The following is a 16,101-nucleotide window of genomic DNA, read 5'->3' as shown; positions in this document are numbered from 1 at the left end:
GAGAGCTTCTCTCTCAGCCTCCACTGACAGTGTTCTCTCTTTCCTCCCTCGCACGTATGGGAGAGGAGAGAGACAATCTTCTTCTTCTCCTCCCACCCCTCTCCTCCTGTGTGCACCACAGGAATTGTGGAGCTAAGCAGCTGAATTTGATCATTCAGCTGCTGGGCTTCATACTTCCTGCAGTGCACACACAGATCAGCTCTCTCCTCTCCCATCCATGCGAGAAGGGGGGAACGGTCAGTGCAGGCTCTGTGCTATATAAGAGTCCTGCTGAGGAGGCACTGATAGGCAGCACTGAAAGGGGGCATTGATGAGCACTAATAGGTGGCACTGATAGGCGGCACTGATGGGCCTTTGTCGTGACCTGTGGTCAGCTGTCTCCAAAGGACACAGCAGTCACAGAGCGTGATGGATGCCTGCCCCAGGTGAAACGCAGGAGGCAGGGTTTCTCGGAGGAGGTCCATGGATGACCACCTAGAACTAGATGCCAGGGACTCAGATGAAGGTGGGGTTAGGAGGCCTTTATGGTTTCTTGCATTGGGGCCCTGAAAGTTATAGTTGAGCCTCTGGTAGTCACCCACTGAACTCCTGAAAATATAGATGAATATAGAATTCCAGGCAACAGAGAGAGCTCTGAAAAAAATCTGCAAGACATCCTCTGCAGGAGTCACTTCTCCTGGGTAAATGAGGAAATTACGCAGAAAGCGTGGTGTTAGGAATGATAGACTTGATGGAGCTTCCATCCTTCTCCTGACTGATTAAACACATCTGACGCTGGACATGATGTAGATGGCGAAGCCTTACTCTGTTGGAATGGAGCAAAGTATACCCCTTATGTTTAGTTGTCATCAAAGTAGGGATACAATTTATGCTCCAAAACCCAGCCCAACTACCAGAGCTCTTCTAGTTCTTGAGAACAGACCTCATCTCAGTGTTGAACTGTATAGGCCCCCTATGTGTTCTAGAGGAGCTCCTTGAACACAGATACTTCCTCAGCATCAGTTTAGGTCTCAAGCAAGGCAAGAGAGAAGAGGCCTGCACCCACCGGCACCAGGAAATAGAGAATCCTGACAATTTACTACTCTACCAGCTGGCTCTACTGTGACCATAGAACACAAGGATACCTCATAGAAATGTTTGATATTGAGGTACTTTGTTTTACTGATCCACCTCCCCCTATATACAGTGGGTATAGAAAAGAATCACCCCCTTTAAAATAATCACATTTTGTTGTGTTGCAGTCTGAAATGAAGACAGACCCAGTTTTTGTGTTCATCCAGCTGTATATTCTAGTTTAACTTATAACATCCAAGTGAAAGATATAACACCAATGGGTCAGAAAAAAAAAGAAAACAAATTTAAAAACAGAATCACTGAGTTGAAAAAGAATCCCACCCTTAAGTCAGTATTTTATTGGACTACATTTAACTTTTACAGCTTTTAGTCAGTTGGGATTTGTCTCTACTAACTTTGCACATCTAGGGCCAGATTCACGTAGGAGAGCGCATCTTTGTGCGGGCGTAACATATCCTATTTACGTTATGCCTCCGCAACTTTGACAGGCAAGTGCAGTATTCACAAAGCAAAGTAGCGTAAATAGGCTGGCGTAATTCAAATGTGGAAGATGTGGGCGTGTGTTTTGTAAATTTATTGTGACCCCACGTAAATGACGCTTTTTATGAACAGCGAATGCGCCGTCCGTGAAAGTATCCCAGCGAGCATGCTCCGAATTAACCCGCAAAAAGCCAATGCTTTCTACGTGAACGTAAATGACGCCCAGCCCTATTTGCGAACGACTTACGCAAACGACGTAAAACGTGAAAAATTTGACGCTGTTCCGACGTCCATACCTAACATTGGTACGCCTCATAGAGCAGGGGTAACTTTACGCCGGAAAAAGCCTTACGTAAACGGCGTATCTGTACTGCGACGGCCGGGCGTACGTTTGTGAATAGGCATATCTAGCTGATTTACATATTTCTAGGTGTAATTCAGCATACACGCCCCTAGCGGCCAGCGTAAATATGCAGTTAAGATACAACGGCGTAGGAGACTTACGCTGGTCGTATCTTATACAAATTCTGGCGTATCTGATTCTTTGAATTCTTTCATATCTCCTACAGTAGGTGACCGCGATATTGTGTCAATCTCGCTCCCTTTCTCGGCGAGATTGACCACCTACGAGCCCCATCGCGGGAGCCAGCGCCTAGCTGGCTTGCCGCGATGGAGACAAAGCCGTCATAGAAGCGACGGGAGATCCGACTTAGATTCTAGCTGCAGCGTTTGGTATGAATCCTGAGAGGGAGAACTCCCACGCCAAATTTTAAATAAAAAAACGTCATGAGTTCCCCCCCCCCAGGAGCATACCAGGCCCTTAGGTTTGGTATGGGTTGTAAGGAGACCCCCCCTATGCCGAAAAACCGACGTGGGGGTCCCCCAACAATCCATACCAGACACGTATCCAAAGCACGCTACCCGGCCGGCCAGGAAAGGAGTGGGGATGAGCGAGCGCCCCTCCTGAGCCGTACTAGGCCGCATGCCCTCAACATGGGGGGCTGGGTGCTCTGGGGCAGAGGGGGCGCACTGCGCCCCCCCACCCCAGAGCACCCTGTCCCCATGTTGATAAGGACAGGGCCTCTTCCCGACAACCCTGGCCATTGGTTGTCGGGGTCTGTGGGCAGGGGGCTTATCGGAATCTTGGAGCCCCCTTAAATAAGGGGGCCCCCAGATACCGGCCCCCCACCCTAAGTGAATGAATATGGGGTACATCGTACCCCTACCCATTTACCTGGAGGCAACTGTTAAAAAGTAAATAAACACACGACACATGGGTTTAAAGTAATTTATTCGTCTGCTCCGGGGGCCCCCCCTGTCTTCTTTAGCTCTTTTAGCAGGGGGGCTTCTTCTTCACCGCCGTCTGGTTCTCTTCCGCTCTCCGGGGGGTCTTCTCCGCTCTCCGGGGGGGTCTTCTCCACTCTCCGGGGGGGTCTTCTTCCATCCTCTCCGCTCTTGACTCGGCGCTCCCCGGTTCTTCTCCCGCTCGCTCTCCGGTGCCTTCTCCTTCAGGGCTGGCCGCCGCTATCTTCGTGTGTTAGCTTAATTACTAGTGGCGGCCAGCACGCTCTTCTGTGACGTCTTCTTCTCTTCTTCTGCCTTCTTCTGATGTTGACACAACGCCTTTTCTCGCTGCAATGACGGGTGCGCGGTTTGCATCCGATTTATATAGGCCTCTCTTATGATGTCACAGTCCCATCATGCTCCGGTACCTACCCACTAGCATGATGGGACTGTGTCACAGAAGAGCGTGCTGGCCGCCGCTAGTAATTGAGCTAACACACAAAGATAGCGGCGGCCAGCCCTGAAGGAGAAGGCACCGGAGAGCGAGCGGGAGAAGAACCGGGGAGCGCCGAGTCAAGAGCGGAGAAGATGGAAGAAGACCCCCCCGGAGAGTGGAGAAAACCCCCCCGGAGAGCGGAGAAGACGGAAGAAGACGGCAATGAAGAAGAAGCCCCCCCTGCTAAAAGAGCTAAAGAAGACAGGGGGACCACCGGAACAGACTAATACAGTAAATTACTTTAAAACCCCTGTGTCGTGTGTTTATTTACTTTTTAACACTTTGCCTCCAGGGGAATGGGTAAGGGTACGATGTACCCCATATTCATTCACTTAGGGTGGGGGGCCGGTATCTGGGGGCCCCCTTATTTAAGGGGGCTCCAAGATTCCGATAAGCCTCCCGCCCGCAGACCCCGACAACCAACGGCCAGTGTTGTCGGGAAGAGGCCCCCCCTGCCCCAGAGCACCCAACCCCCCCATGTTGAGGGCATGCGGCCTGGTACGGCTCAGGAGGGGGGGGCGCTTGCTCATCCCCACTCCTTTCCTGGCTGGCCGGGTAGCGTGCTTTGGATACGGGTCTGGTATGGATTGTGGGGTCACCAGACGTCGGGAAAGAGCCGAGCTGCGAGTCGGCACTATACGGCGCGTGCGCAGTCAGCTCTACACGGCGGGCGCAGGCACCGTATAGTGCCGACTCTTAGCTCGGGTATTTCCGGAAATCTGGTGACACGCGTGACGCGGGTTGTGCGACAGGTCACCTGTTTCACAAGACGTCAATCATCGAACGGGAGGATAGGAACGCCCAGTCCCGCAGTCATCGGAACCCTGAGGCTGGGATAGGAACGCCCAGTCCCGAAGTCGTCAGAACGCGGAAGCCCTGGACAAAATCCGGATATAAAGGTAAGTACAGAGCAAAAAAAAAAACTGCCAAAATGAAATGTCCTAACTATTGTACTTTTAATGTAAAAAAATCGTTTTTGGGGTGAACCTCCACTTTAAGTCTGGGCTCTGACTAAGTCATGAAAGGACATTCATCTTTTTCTCCTTCAACCACAGTGTGGTAATTTGTTCTGTGTGTTTTGGGTCATTGTCATGTTGGAAGGAAACCTTCTTCCCATTGACAGTTTTCTGTCAGAGGGCAGTAGATTTTCCTTGAGAGTTTGATGTATTTTTGCCCCATCCATTTTTCTCCTATCCTGACAAATGCTCCAGTCTCTGCTGCAGAGAAACACTCCCATAGCAGGATATTACCACCTCTGTACCTCCATACTGTAGGAATGGTGTTAGTTGACTGGTGAGCTCTATTGGATTTCCGCCAGACATATTTGGTGTTAAGGCCAAATAATTCCATTTTAGTCTCACCTTAAATGCATCTTGAACATTTTGAGGCCACATGGAAAAGGGTGTTATGGTCAAATGAGACAAAATAATGTATTATTTGTCCTCAATATCAAACTATATGTCTGGCAGAAATCCAATACAGCTCACCAGCCAGTTCTTTTTGTTGTTTTTTAAATTCCTTTACAAACACTTTAAATATTAATTGTAATAATACACTGTATGACCAAAGTGCAGCTATGTTTGCTTATTACATGTGTATGCTGTGTTCTCAGAGAACGTGAAACCAATGCTGTCTTTAGGTGCTTTATCCTGTAATTTCAGCAGTTAGGAAGGGTACCAGCTGCAAGGATAGACATAACAATTGAGGGTATCTTCATTTGTAAATTAATATTGTAAAAATTTGAGGACAGGGGATGTATACAGTATATGGAAATTCTAATTAATGTAATGCCCTGTACACACGATAGGTTAGTCTGATGAAAACGGTCTGATGGATTTTTCCATCAGTTATCCGATGAAGCTGACAATCAGTCGTGCCTACACACCATCAGTTAAAAGACCGATTGTGTCAGAACGCGGTGACGTAAAACACAACGACGTGCTGAAAAAAATGAAGTTCAATGCTTCCAAGCATGCGTCGACTTGATTCTGAGCATGCGCGGATTTTTAACCGATGGACGTACCCACAGACAATCGTTTTTTTTTTCTATAGGTTTTTTATCCATCAGATAATTTTAAAACAAGTTCCTATTTTTTTAACCTATGGATAAATAACCAATGGGGCCCACACACAATCGGTTTGGTCTGATGAAAACGGTCCATCAGACCGTTTTCATCAGGCCTTGTACTCACGGCAGGACATGTCCGATGAAAACGGTCTGCAGACCGTTTCCATCGGACATGTCTGGCCGGGGACTGCCCGGGGACTTCTGTTCGATGGCTATACACACCATCGAACAGAAGCCCGCGCGTAAACATTACGCGGGGCGTGTCCGCGGTGTCGCCGCGTCGATGACGCGGTGTCGCCGCGACAATGACGCGGCGACGTGGGCGGGCCGCCTTAAATATGCTTCCACGCATGCGTCGAAGTCATTCGACGCATGCGAGGGATGCGGGCGGCAGGACATGTACGGTAGGTCTGTACAGACGACCGTACATGTCCGGGCGGACAGGTTTCCAGCGGACTGTTTTAAAACAAGTCCGGGAAACAGTTGTCCGCTGGAAACCTGTCCGATCCGTCCCAAAATGGTCCGCTCGGGCCAACACACGGCCAAACATGTCTGCTGAAACTGGTCTGCGGACCAGTTTCAGCAGACATGTTTGGTCGTGAGTACGGGGCCTCAGACTAACCTATCGTGTGTACGCAGCATAAGAGTTTCTATAATAAAACCACGTGTTATTATTGAATGTTTATTTTTGCAGATTATGCATGTTACCCTTTGTTTGATTTCTTTCACAGACTCTCTAGGTGTTTACTGTGAAATAGATTTCTCATGTTTTCCAGCAGATGACTTTAAGGCCTTGTACTCACGACCGGATCTGTGCGCTGGAAACTGTCTGCCCGACAGTTTCCGGCGTACAAGGCTGATTTGTGTTTTGTTCCGCTGGCGTGTACACACCAGCGGACCAAATTCCCGTCGTACCGGAACGCGTGCACGTAAACTACGTACGACGTCACTATAAAGGGGAAGACCAAAGTTAATGGCGCCGCCCTCTGTTCCTCTTTTGCTAGTTACGGGTTTGCTCGTGTTAGTGAAGGTTTGGTTAGAGCTGATTCGCGCTTCTCGGTCTCCAGGCTTTGACAGCGTGTATTCACGGGTTCAGTGCGTGTGCTTGCGGTAACGTAGTTGTCATTCGGCTATAGGCAAGCAGGTTGTTTCTGCTTTAGCAGTTGCATCCTGTGCGCTCGTATCTGTTTGTCACGCGTTTGTCGCAGGTAGTGCTGGATTTGCGAGTGCTTTCTGTTTCAGTGTGTTCTTGACTGACCAGCCGGCCGGTTTGAAGCCATGATGGAGCAGCAGCGTCAATTTTCGCGAGTTGGTGCTGTTTATGGGATGGCTGCTGGATATGTTCATTTGTCCAGTACTTTGGCCAGAAACAGGGGGCGGAGGCGTTTCTGGACCAAGAATTGGTTGCGCCAGCGTGACCAGTTCTCACATATGCCTCTGCTTAGGGAACTCCAGGAGAATAATCCTAATGACTTTAGGAATTTTCTCCGCATGACGGACCCCGTATTCAACAGTCTGCTGGAACTTCTGTCCCCCTATATCACGAGGCAGGACACTGTGATGCGCCAAGCCATCACGGCCGAGCAGAGGCTTATTGCCACGTTGCGGTACCTGGCGACTGGGAGGAGCCTGCAGGACCTCAAGTTCTCGACAGGCATCTCTCCGCAGGCGCTTGGGGTCATCATACCGGACACGTGTGCTGCCATCATCAAAGTTATGCATGAGGAGTATATTAAGGTAAGTTTCCTGGCTCTAATAATGTGGCCAACTAACTTTATTTTTATTTTCCCAGATATGCTGTGTGTTTAACTAACGTTACCTTTTCTCCCTATGCATGTTGATATCAGCTTTACATGTTTTATTCTTGGCCTACCTGCATATTTGTCCCTTACCCAATATTAACCTGTCCAGCATGCTATCCTAGGGACAAACCCACCTTGCCATTTTTTAAAACAGGACTTTTTGTTTTTTGTGTCCCCCCCCCCCCCTTCAAACTTTTATTGTCCCCATCAGAGGGCTGTGGAGTCTCTTAATGAAGTGGCCCTATATATTTCATTTCCCAAATTCTCCATGCACATTTTTCTAATGCAATTTTAATACTGTGAACTGTCACAAGGATGCTTGTAGGATGTTTTTGTTACAAAGTACTAAATCTCTATTTTTGTTTGTCCCCACAGCTACCCTCCACACCACAGGAATGGCAGTCTGTGGCTTCCCAATTTGCCCAGCGGTGGGATTTTCCAAACTGCGGTGGAGCAATAGATGGGAAACACGTCCGCATTGTGCCCCCACCCCGCTCGGGGTCCTACTATTATAATTACAAGGGTTATCATAGTATTGTGTTGATGGCGGTGGTGTCGGCACAGTATGAGTTTCTATATGTGGACGTGGGGAAGAACGGCCGGATGTCTGATGGGGGAGTGTTCGCACGGACTGATTTCTATGATCGTCTCCAAGCTGGTGGTCTGGCATTGCCACCAGATGAAGATAATGTGGAAGGACTTCCGTTTGTGTTCCTAGCGGACGAGGCTTTCGGGCTTGGTCCTCACCTCATGCGGCCTTTTCCCCAGAGGACCCTCACCTCAGAGAGGAGTGTGTTTAATTTTCGGTTGGGCAGGGCTCGGAGGGTAGTCGAGAATGCCTTTGGGATACTCACCAACCGGTTCCGCCTGTTCAGGACATCGATACATCTGGCGGAATATAAATTGGACACCGTTGTATTTGCCTGCTGCATTTTGCACAACTTTTTACGCAGGCACTCCCAGACGTACCTACCCGACATCGGTTCTGAGGCAAGACTACCCTCAGATCCCCTTCCCGGGCTGGACACTGGTCGCGCTGGCTTGGCCCCCCAATCAGCTCGTGAGGTACGCGACAAATATGTTGAGTACTTCATGGGTCGGGGGGCCATTGCTATGCCAGATCATATTTCTTTCTAATTCGGCCCCCAAAGAAAGGAATATTCTAAAAAATAATAAATAATTAGACCATTGGACTTTATACAGTTGTTTGTCATTAATGCTTTTTCTCTTTTTCTGTCTTCCTGGTTCTCTAACTAACTTCTTCAATTGTAATGCATAATTGATTTCTCCACTTTTAGTAACTAACCACATTTTGCACAGTATTCACTCATCTACAAACAGGGTATTGAGTCTAGAAATAAGAAGCAACTCCATTTGTAAATTTTGAGGTCAAGTATTTTAATTTTTGCTTGTTCATGACCCCAAAAATTATTTTATAGTTTTTTCATTACTCCCTGCTTTTGTACTTAGGAGTCTACAAAATATTTTTATAATTTTTTTTTTTTTTCAGGTAATTCAACCAAAAATATTATGCAGATTCTACATTTATTAACAAGTTCACTTTTTTTTTATCAAATATAGTTAGATTTATTGTTTACATATATATATATATATATATAGATTATTTTTGGTGGGGTGTTTACCGCCTTAATTTTTTTTTTGGGCATATTTTTTATGCACAAAAAACAATAATTTTTTAACCATTTTTTTTGTTTTTGGTGTGTTTTTCTAAAAGTAAATTTTTAGGTGAGATTTTGGAGTCAAATCTCTACTTCACTAAATTCAGTGATTAGAGAGATTTATAATTCTATATATATATATTTAAATTTTTTTGGCGTTGTTTATTCTTTATGGTCTAAACTTTATAGTATCCCAAAATGTTCAACATGGTCAAAAAGTAACAAAATCCAATTCCAAAAATCTAAAAACTCACAACAGCAGTCAGTCATGGTGTGCTTTCACACTGGAACACGCCAAAATTGGAAGATACACACATTCAGTGCAAACTCGCCAAATGTCATTGGTTCAACAGACAAATGGCCACATGTGCTATCTGACATCATGGGTGATCAATGTCTGTGTTTTGTGGGAGCAAACCCTTCCTCTCAACTACTTGAGGATGGAGGAGGGGGTTGGACCCACAAAGCACAGACATTAGATATTCTGTGATGGCAGATAGCACATGTTGGCACACTGTGTGTGTATCTTCAAATTTTGGCGTATTCATTATTCAAACTGTAAAAATGTTTGTGGGGGCGGGGGATGGGCGGGGGGTGTTTCAGTCTTTGACACGGCCCATCATGTCAATAATGTTTTTAAAATTAGATTCGATGACCATCATTCTTTGCCGCATATTGTCCATTTCCGTGCTGCATTCCAAAAGGACATTTGTTACATTCTGTTCCATGAGAAACATCCTTTCACGCATATTGTGCATTTCAGTGCTGCACTCCATTACCTGCTGAATAATTATAGCAGCACTTGCACGTGAAAATATTGGCACACCATCCTCCTCCCCTAAAAAAAAAATTAAAAATGGCATTTACAACATTATTTTTCGATGAGGCCTATCTACATATGTTTTTTTGAATCAAGCTAGGGTGACACTGACCTGATGGGCTTCTCCTTTCCACCTCTTCGACATCTTCTATCACTCCTCCTTCTTCCACCACCTCCCCATCATCTTCTATCACTCCTCCTTCTTCCACCACTTCCCCATCATCTTGGACTCCTCCTTCATCCATCAATCCACCTTCTTTCAATTCGCCAAATTGTTCTTCCGCCACTTGCCCTTCATCTGCTATAACTTCTAAGTCCAAAATTACTTCTTCCTCCTCTCTTCCTTCCTCCTTTCTTCCTTCCTCCTCTCCTTCCACATCCTCCTCTCCTTCCACATCCTCCTCTCCTTCCACATCCTCTTCTCCTTCCACATCCTCTTCTCCTTCCACATCCTCTTCTCCTTCCACATCCTCTTCTCCTTCCACATCCTCCTCCTCCTCCACATGTTGAGATGGCAGATTTTGGCCTTGTCTGGCCCTCTCTGCCTCCTCCAAATGCTGGCGACTTCTTTCCCCTGAAATAAACCAAAAAAAATGTAGACTCATCAGCACACAGATATTGGAGAGCATAAATCGCACACATTGCTTAGAAGATGCTTTCATTTAGTTACTTTTATCTTTCACCAAACCTACATTTTGCAATTACTTCTATATGGCAAGCTCTGATCCTGCCCCTTTTTAGCAAAGTGACACACATGGATGTCCCCCCTAAACTGTATTTCTGGGAGACCCTACCAAAACCCATTTTTGATTTGGGGAGACACAGGTGCTCTGCATTGCAGATGTGAAAACATCTGCTTTATTACCACTGTTTTTAGAATGAATCCTGTTAGCCTTTCCCATTCTCATACTTTTTTTTTCTAGAACTAGCTTTTACACAATGTTTACAAACAAAGTTTTTGGCCAGTGAGCCATGTCCAGGTGTGTTGTTCCTGGAATAACCGAGCCTTTCTGATAAACTATGTGATGTTACGTTGTTTACTAAGAACACTATTTGTAAATATGTAGTTATTTATGTCCTAAAAAATAAATGACAACATGTCTTTAAAATTACAAGCAGGCCAAGGAGGCAGATGGTGAAATATACATGGCAACACATTATTGCAGACAATCACCCCCCCCCCCAACCCCAATATATATTTACTTACTTTTACGCAGAATTTTAAGTATTTTCTTCATCTGATGTGGCTCCCTCAATTTTAAGTCTGACCATCGTTTCCTCAGCTGTTCCTTGGACCTGGTGATCCTAAACATCCTCTGCATTCTCCTCGCCACCTTGTCCATAATATGTGCCTTTCGGCGGTTAGGGGTCTTGTATGGCCCTAATTCACCATCATAGTCCTTCTTTCGCATGATGTAAACTAACTCCACCATTTCCTGGAACCGCATATTAGTGGCTTTATATCTTCTTTTCCTTGATCGGGACGTCCCTGCCTCTGTCCCTTCACTTGTGGCATGAGAGCATCGTGCCCGCTCGTGTGACATCGCCATCTTTCCTTTCCCACAGAGATTATGGGCGTGGAAAAGATGAATTCTTACGCCATGGGCGGAGAAGAGGGCGGCGTTTAATACATACGCGGAGTGTAGAGAATGCAAACAACGTGTTTACGTCGGTTACGCGGAGAATCTTCGAGCGCATCCAGAACATACACAGTTAACGCCATATTTCCTAAACTCATTGATTAGGGGCCTCGCAAAGGTGACGAGGGCGGGGTTTAATAAATACGCGGAGTGTTTAAAAGGTTTACGCCGTGATTACGCATCTTACGCGGTAATTAGGCGAGCGTGAGAAACGAGGAGCGAGAGACAGGAAGGTAAGGAAATTAAAAATGTGATCAGCAGAGGCCTTGAAAATGTAGACACATGGGATGGGGGTTTGGGCTGTTGGTTGCACCCTTTTTAAACTATTCTGTCTATGGGGTACCACAATGTTATTTTGGTTTACAAATGCTTTTGGACACCTCACAAAATAGAGATGTGAACAATGCTGTACCTCATTGACAAGTTTTTGAATGGTGTATTCAGATCAGGCAAAGTATTGTTCAAGTGTTGGTTGTACAGAGGTCATTAGGAAGTGTCTTTTATGTCATCCATTGTCAGGGGCATGAGATTTACACATGAAAGAGTGCCTAGATGAAAACTGTCATTTGTAAGCATTGTTTATTTTTCTATATTTAAAATATTTACTGCAATGTGAACAATGGCTCTGCATCTAGCAAATCAATGTTTGGTACAAGCAATGCGGCCGAGCTGCCAATCATTGTTTAAACAAGAGAGACTGTGTTTGTAATTAGATATAGGTAATAAATTTGAAGACACATATTAGATCAAGGTCAACGCTGATCCTTTGTAATATTTATTTTTCTGTGGTTTATGTTTTTGTAATCTAGACTCAAAAAGAAATATAATTTTGGAAAAATTACAATGGACCTCCTACAAAGCAAGGAATCTATAGAGGCCTTACTCCAAAAATATCAGGAGACGCCCATCCTGTGGAATTCCAAGCACTCTTTATATTGCAATAAAGAGGTACGAGCGGCAGCACTAGAAGAGCTAGCAAATTATATGCAAACTTGGGTGCCAGGATGCACTGCCAACATGGTGAAGGATAAACTTGCCAACCTCAGAAGCACATACAGGAGAGCATACAAAGCTAATAAAAGCCAAAAATCGGGAGCAGCAGCAAGACAAGCAAAGGAACCCAAACTGTGGTATTATAAACAGATGGCTTTTTTGCGGGACGAAATGGAAGGCAGGAAAACGATGTCCAGTCTTTCTTCCAACCTTTCCTCCATGCTACCTTCCAGCGGACCTTCCCCAGATGACCACAGCCCTGCAGAGTCGGAGGAAGAGGGCCTGGCTGACAGAGATGCAGATCTGCCACCCTTCGATGAGGAGGTATAGTAGTTTCCTCTATATTTCTGGCGTAAATAATTCTTGGTGGATTAATGATTAGATATTGTAAAAAAAAAACCAAGCTGGGAAAAAGCAAAAAAAAAGGTGTTCAGACAAATAGGTGTCAGAGATGACAACTGCAGGGGTTAGAAGTAGAGTGTATTCAAGTAATAATGAACAGAAAATACTAAACGAAAAACATGAAAATGAGTGTGGTTTTATTTAGCGAAATTGTAAAAAAATTCCTTTTTTTTCCACACAGGAAGAAGAGATCAGCCAGGAGGTGGCAGATCCTCAGGTGTCTGTCAGCCAGGAGGAGGCCGGGGTCAGTGGCAGCCAGGAGGAGGCCGGGGTCAGTGGCAGCCAGGAGGAGGCCGGGGTCAGTGGCAGCCAGGAGGAGGCTGGGCCCAGTGGCCTGCAGCAGGTCCACCCGGCCAGGAGAACCACCACCAGCCAGTCTTCTCCCCCCCAGGTGAGGCCATCAGGCCGAAGGAGGCAGTTGAGGCCTGTGGAGGAGGCAAGCCTCCGCATGATCCAGGAGGCAAGCGCCATCATGAGGGCCCCCCTCAACCCCACAGAGGCCTTCAGTGCCTCATTGGCCCATGATTTAAATGAAGGGGAGGAGGACCAGAGAAGACTGGCAAAGGCCCTGATGAACCAGGTCCTTTGGTGGATGCAGAGGGGCCTGCTGACCCCAGACACTGGGCTATGTGACCCGGCCCGGCTTGCGGAACACCATCCTCCTGCTGCCACATCAACCCCACCTGCAAGACCCCGTGTTCGATCCGCTGGAAGGCTGCCTGGAGGGAAGGCTGGAAAGAGGAGGAAACGTTGATTTTCTGCCTTCCATTTCCTTCCACATAAAGGACATCTTGTTTGTACTACCACAGTTTGGGTTCCTTTGTTTGTGTGCTGCTGCTTCATATTTTTGTGTTTGGCTCCTGAGGCTTGGAAGTTTATCCTTCACCATGTTGGAAATGCAAGTTTGCATATAGTTTGCTATCTATTCTAGTGCTGCCGTTCTTTTTATTTTTTGTGATGACATTTGCCTGAATAAAAGGCTTTTTGCTTTCATTTGAAAACATGTCTATTGTTTGTTATACTGTGGGGATTATTAGGCAGCAAACCTTTAATAAATATACAATGGGTAATTTACAAAGGACACACTCCTTGGGGGGGGGGGACATTTGGTGTGCCAACATGGTTTAATATTCTCTAATGAAACACCAAAAAAAAAAAAAAAAAAAAAATGAAAAAAACATGTAAAAAAAAAATAGTTTAAATGGTGACATAACTAGAAACAACAAAAAAAAATAAAAAAATGCACATTCCTTTACAAAAATGACTACTCTAAATTATGGAGGACCACCAACCAAAACACACGTCTGGCATAGAAAACATTATTAAAGGATTACATCACAAGCAAGAAATGTGACATTTCAGTATGGGACAACTCTATTGAAATTGCATCAGCAAGAGAACGGGGTTATTCTAGCAAGAGAAGAATTAATAAAACGAGGCTTGAAAATGTGGTTTAGTGCGCCTTTTTAAGACATTGTTCTCTTGCTAGAATAAAAGGTTTCTAATGACGAATGTGCCATATCCCAAACAAACGCGAGTTTTACCTGAACGAGCGCTCCCGTCTCCTCATTTGGACTGAGCATGCGCGGGGTTTTTGTACGCTGCTTTTGTGTACAGACGACCGAACATGTCTGACGGACACGATTCCAGCAGACTGTTTTAAAGCAAGACCAGGAAACAGTTGTTCGTTGGAAAACGGTCTGGCCGACGATTGTTTGCTGGAATTCTGTACGTTACTGCCTACACACGAACGAACATGTCCGCTGAAACTGGTCCGCGGACCAGTTTCAGCAGACATGTTTGGTCGTGAGTACGAGGCCTAAGGTGCAGGACTGGGTGAATGGTGCGTTTAGGTCAGTAGAAAGGGAGTTGTCTGAGAGCTTAGTGAATGTAGTGAAGTTTCACTTTCCAAGGAATATCCAATCACACAAAAAATGTAATATGAAAAAATGAATTTTTGCCTGCACATGATTGGATAATGTATAATTGCTACACTAACAGCTACTGAGTCATTGTAGGAGGCTGACAAGTGGGGAATGCTTAGTTCAGACATTGAGGAAACCTTTAAAAGATGGTTGACTTTTAGATCTACTTGAGCAAAAAAGTATTTTTACTGCATTACAAAGCCCTTTTGCCACCTTCTCTGCTGTCTGAAACCTTAACCCCTTCCATACAGGGCATTTTCACCCCCTTCCTGCCCAGACCAATTTTTCATTTTTAGCACTGTTGCACTTTGAATGACAATTGCGTGGTCATGCAACACTGTACCCAAACTAAATCTTTATGTTTTCCCCCCCTACAAATAGAGCTTTCGTTTGGTGGTATTTGATCATCTCTGCGTTTTTTATTTTTTGCGCTATAAACAAAAGAACAGTGTCAATTTAAAAAAAAAACACAATTTTTTTTACTTCTTTATTTAATAAATATCACAATTTAAAAAAAAAGAAAAAAAATTTCCTCAGTTTAGGCCGATACGTATTCTTCTACATATTTTTCGTAAAAAAAAATCGCAATAATCCTATATTGATTGGTTTGCGCAAAAGTTATAGCTTCTACAAAATAGGTGATAGATTTATGGCATTTTTATTTTATTAATTTTTTTACTAGTATTGGCGGCGATTTGCGATTTTTTATTGTGACCGTGACATTGCGGCGAACACATCGGACACTTTTGACACATTTTTGTTACCATTCACATTTATACAGCGATTAATGCAATAAATATGCATTGATTACTGTGTAAATGTGACTGGCAGGGAAGGGGTTAACCACTAGGGGCGCTAAAGGGGTTAATATGTTACCTAAGGTGTGTTCTAACTGTAAGGGGGAGGGGACTCACAAGGGGAGGAGACCGATGTGTGTTCCTCTGTACTGGGAACACACATTGGTCTCCGAGTCCTCACTGCTGACAGGAGGTGGATCTGTGTGTTTACACACATAGATCCACACTCCACACTCCAATCATGGGTGCCCAGTGGCAATCGCGGCCGCCGGGCACCCGCGCCGGGTCACGAGCGGTGCCGTGCGCCCCAGATCGCCGGGAATGCAGGATGTCATATGACGTCCACCCGGATCGAGGGAGGGTTCCTGCCGGCGTAATTTTACAATGCGCTGGTAGGGAAGGGGTTAATCCATAAAAAAAATGCCATGGGATGTGCCAACAGCTCATGCTCCCTTTAAGCTGTTGGTTCCCAATCAGGATACTATTTGCTTGGAGTTTGCATGTTCTTTCTGTGTTGTGTCTGGGTACTCTGGTTCCCTCTCACACTCCAAAGACATGCAGGTAGGTTGATTTGCAGTAATATGTGACCCGACCAGAACAGCTTCAGAAAAGGCATGTATAGCTGTTTCTTCTCTACAGGG

The sequence above is a fragment of the Rana temporaria genome, chromosome 5 (genome assembly GCF_905171775.1).
Source record: "Rana temporaria chromosome 5, aRanTem1.1, whole genome shotgun sequence".
Lineage (NCBI taxonomy): Eukaryota > Metazoa > Chordata > Amphibia > Anura > Ranidae > Rana > Rana temporaria.
Note: the sequence above shows the minus strand (reverse complement) of the source record.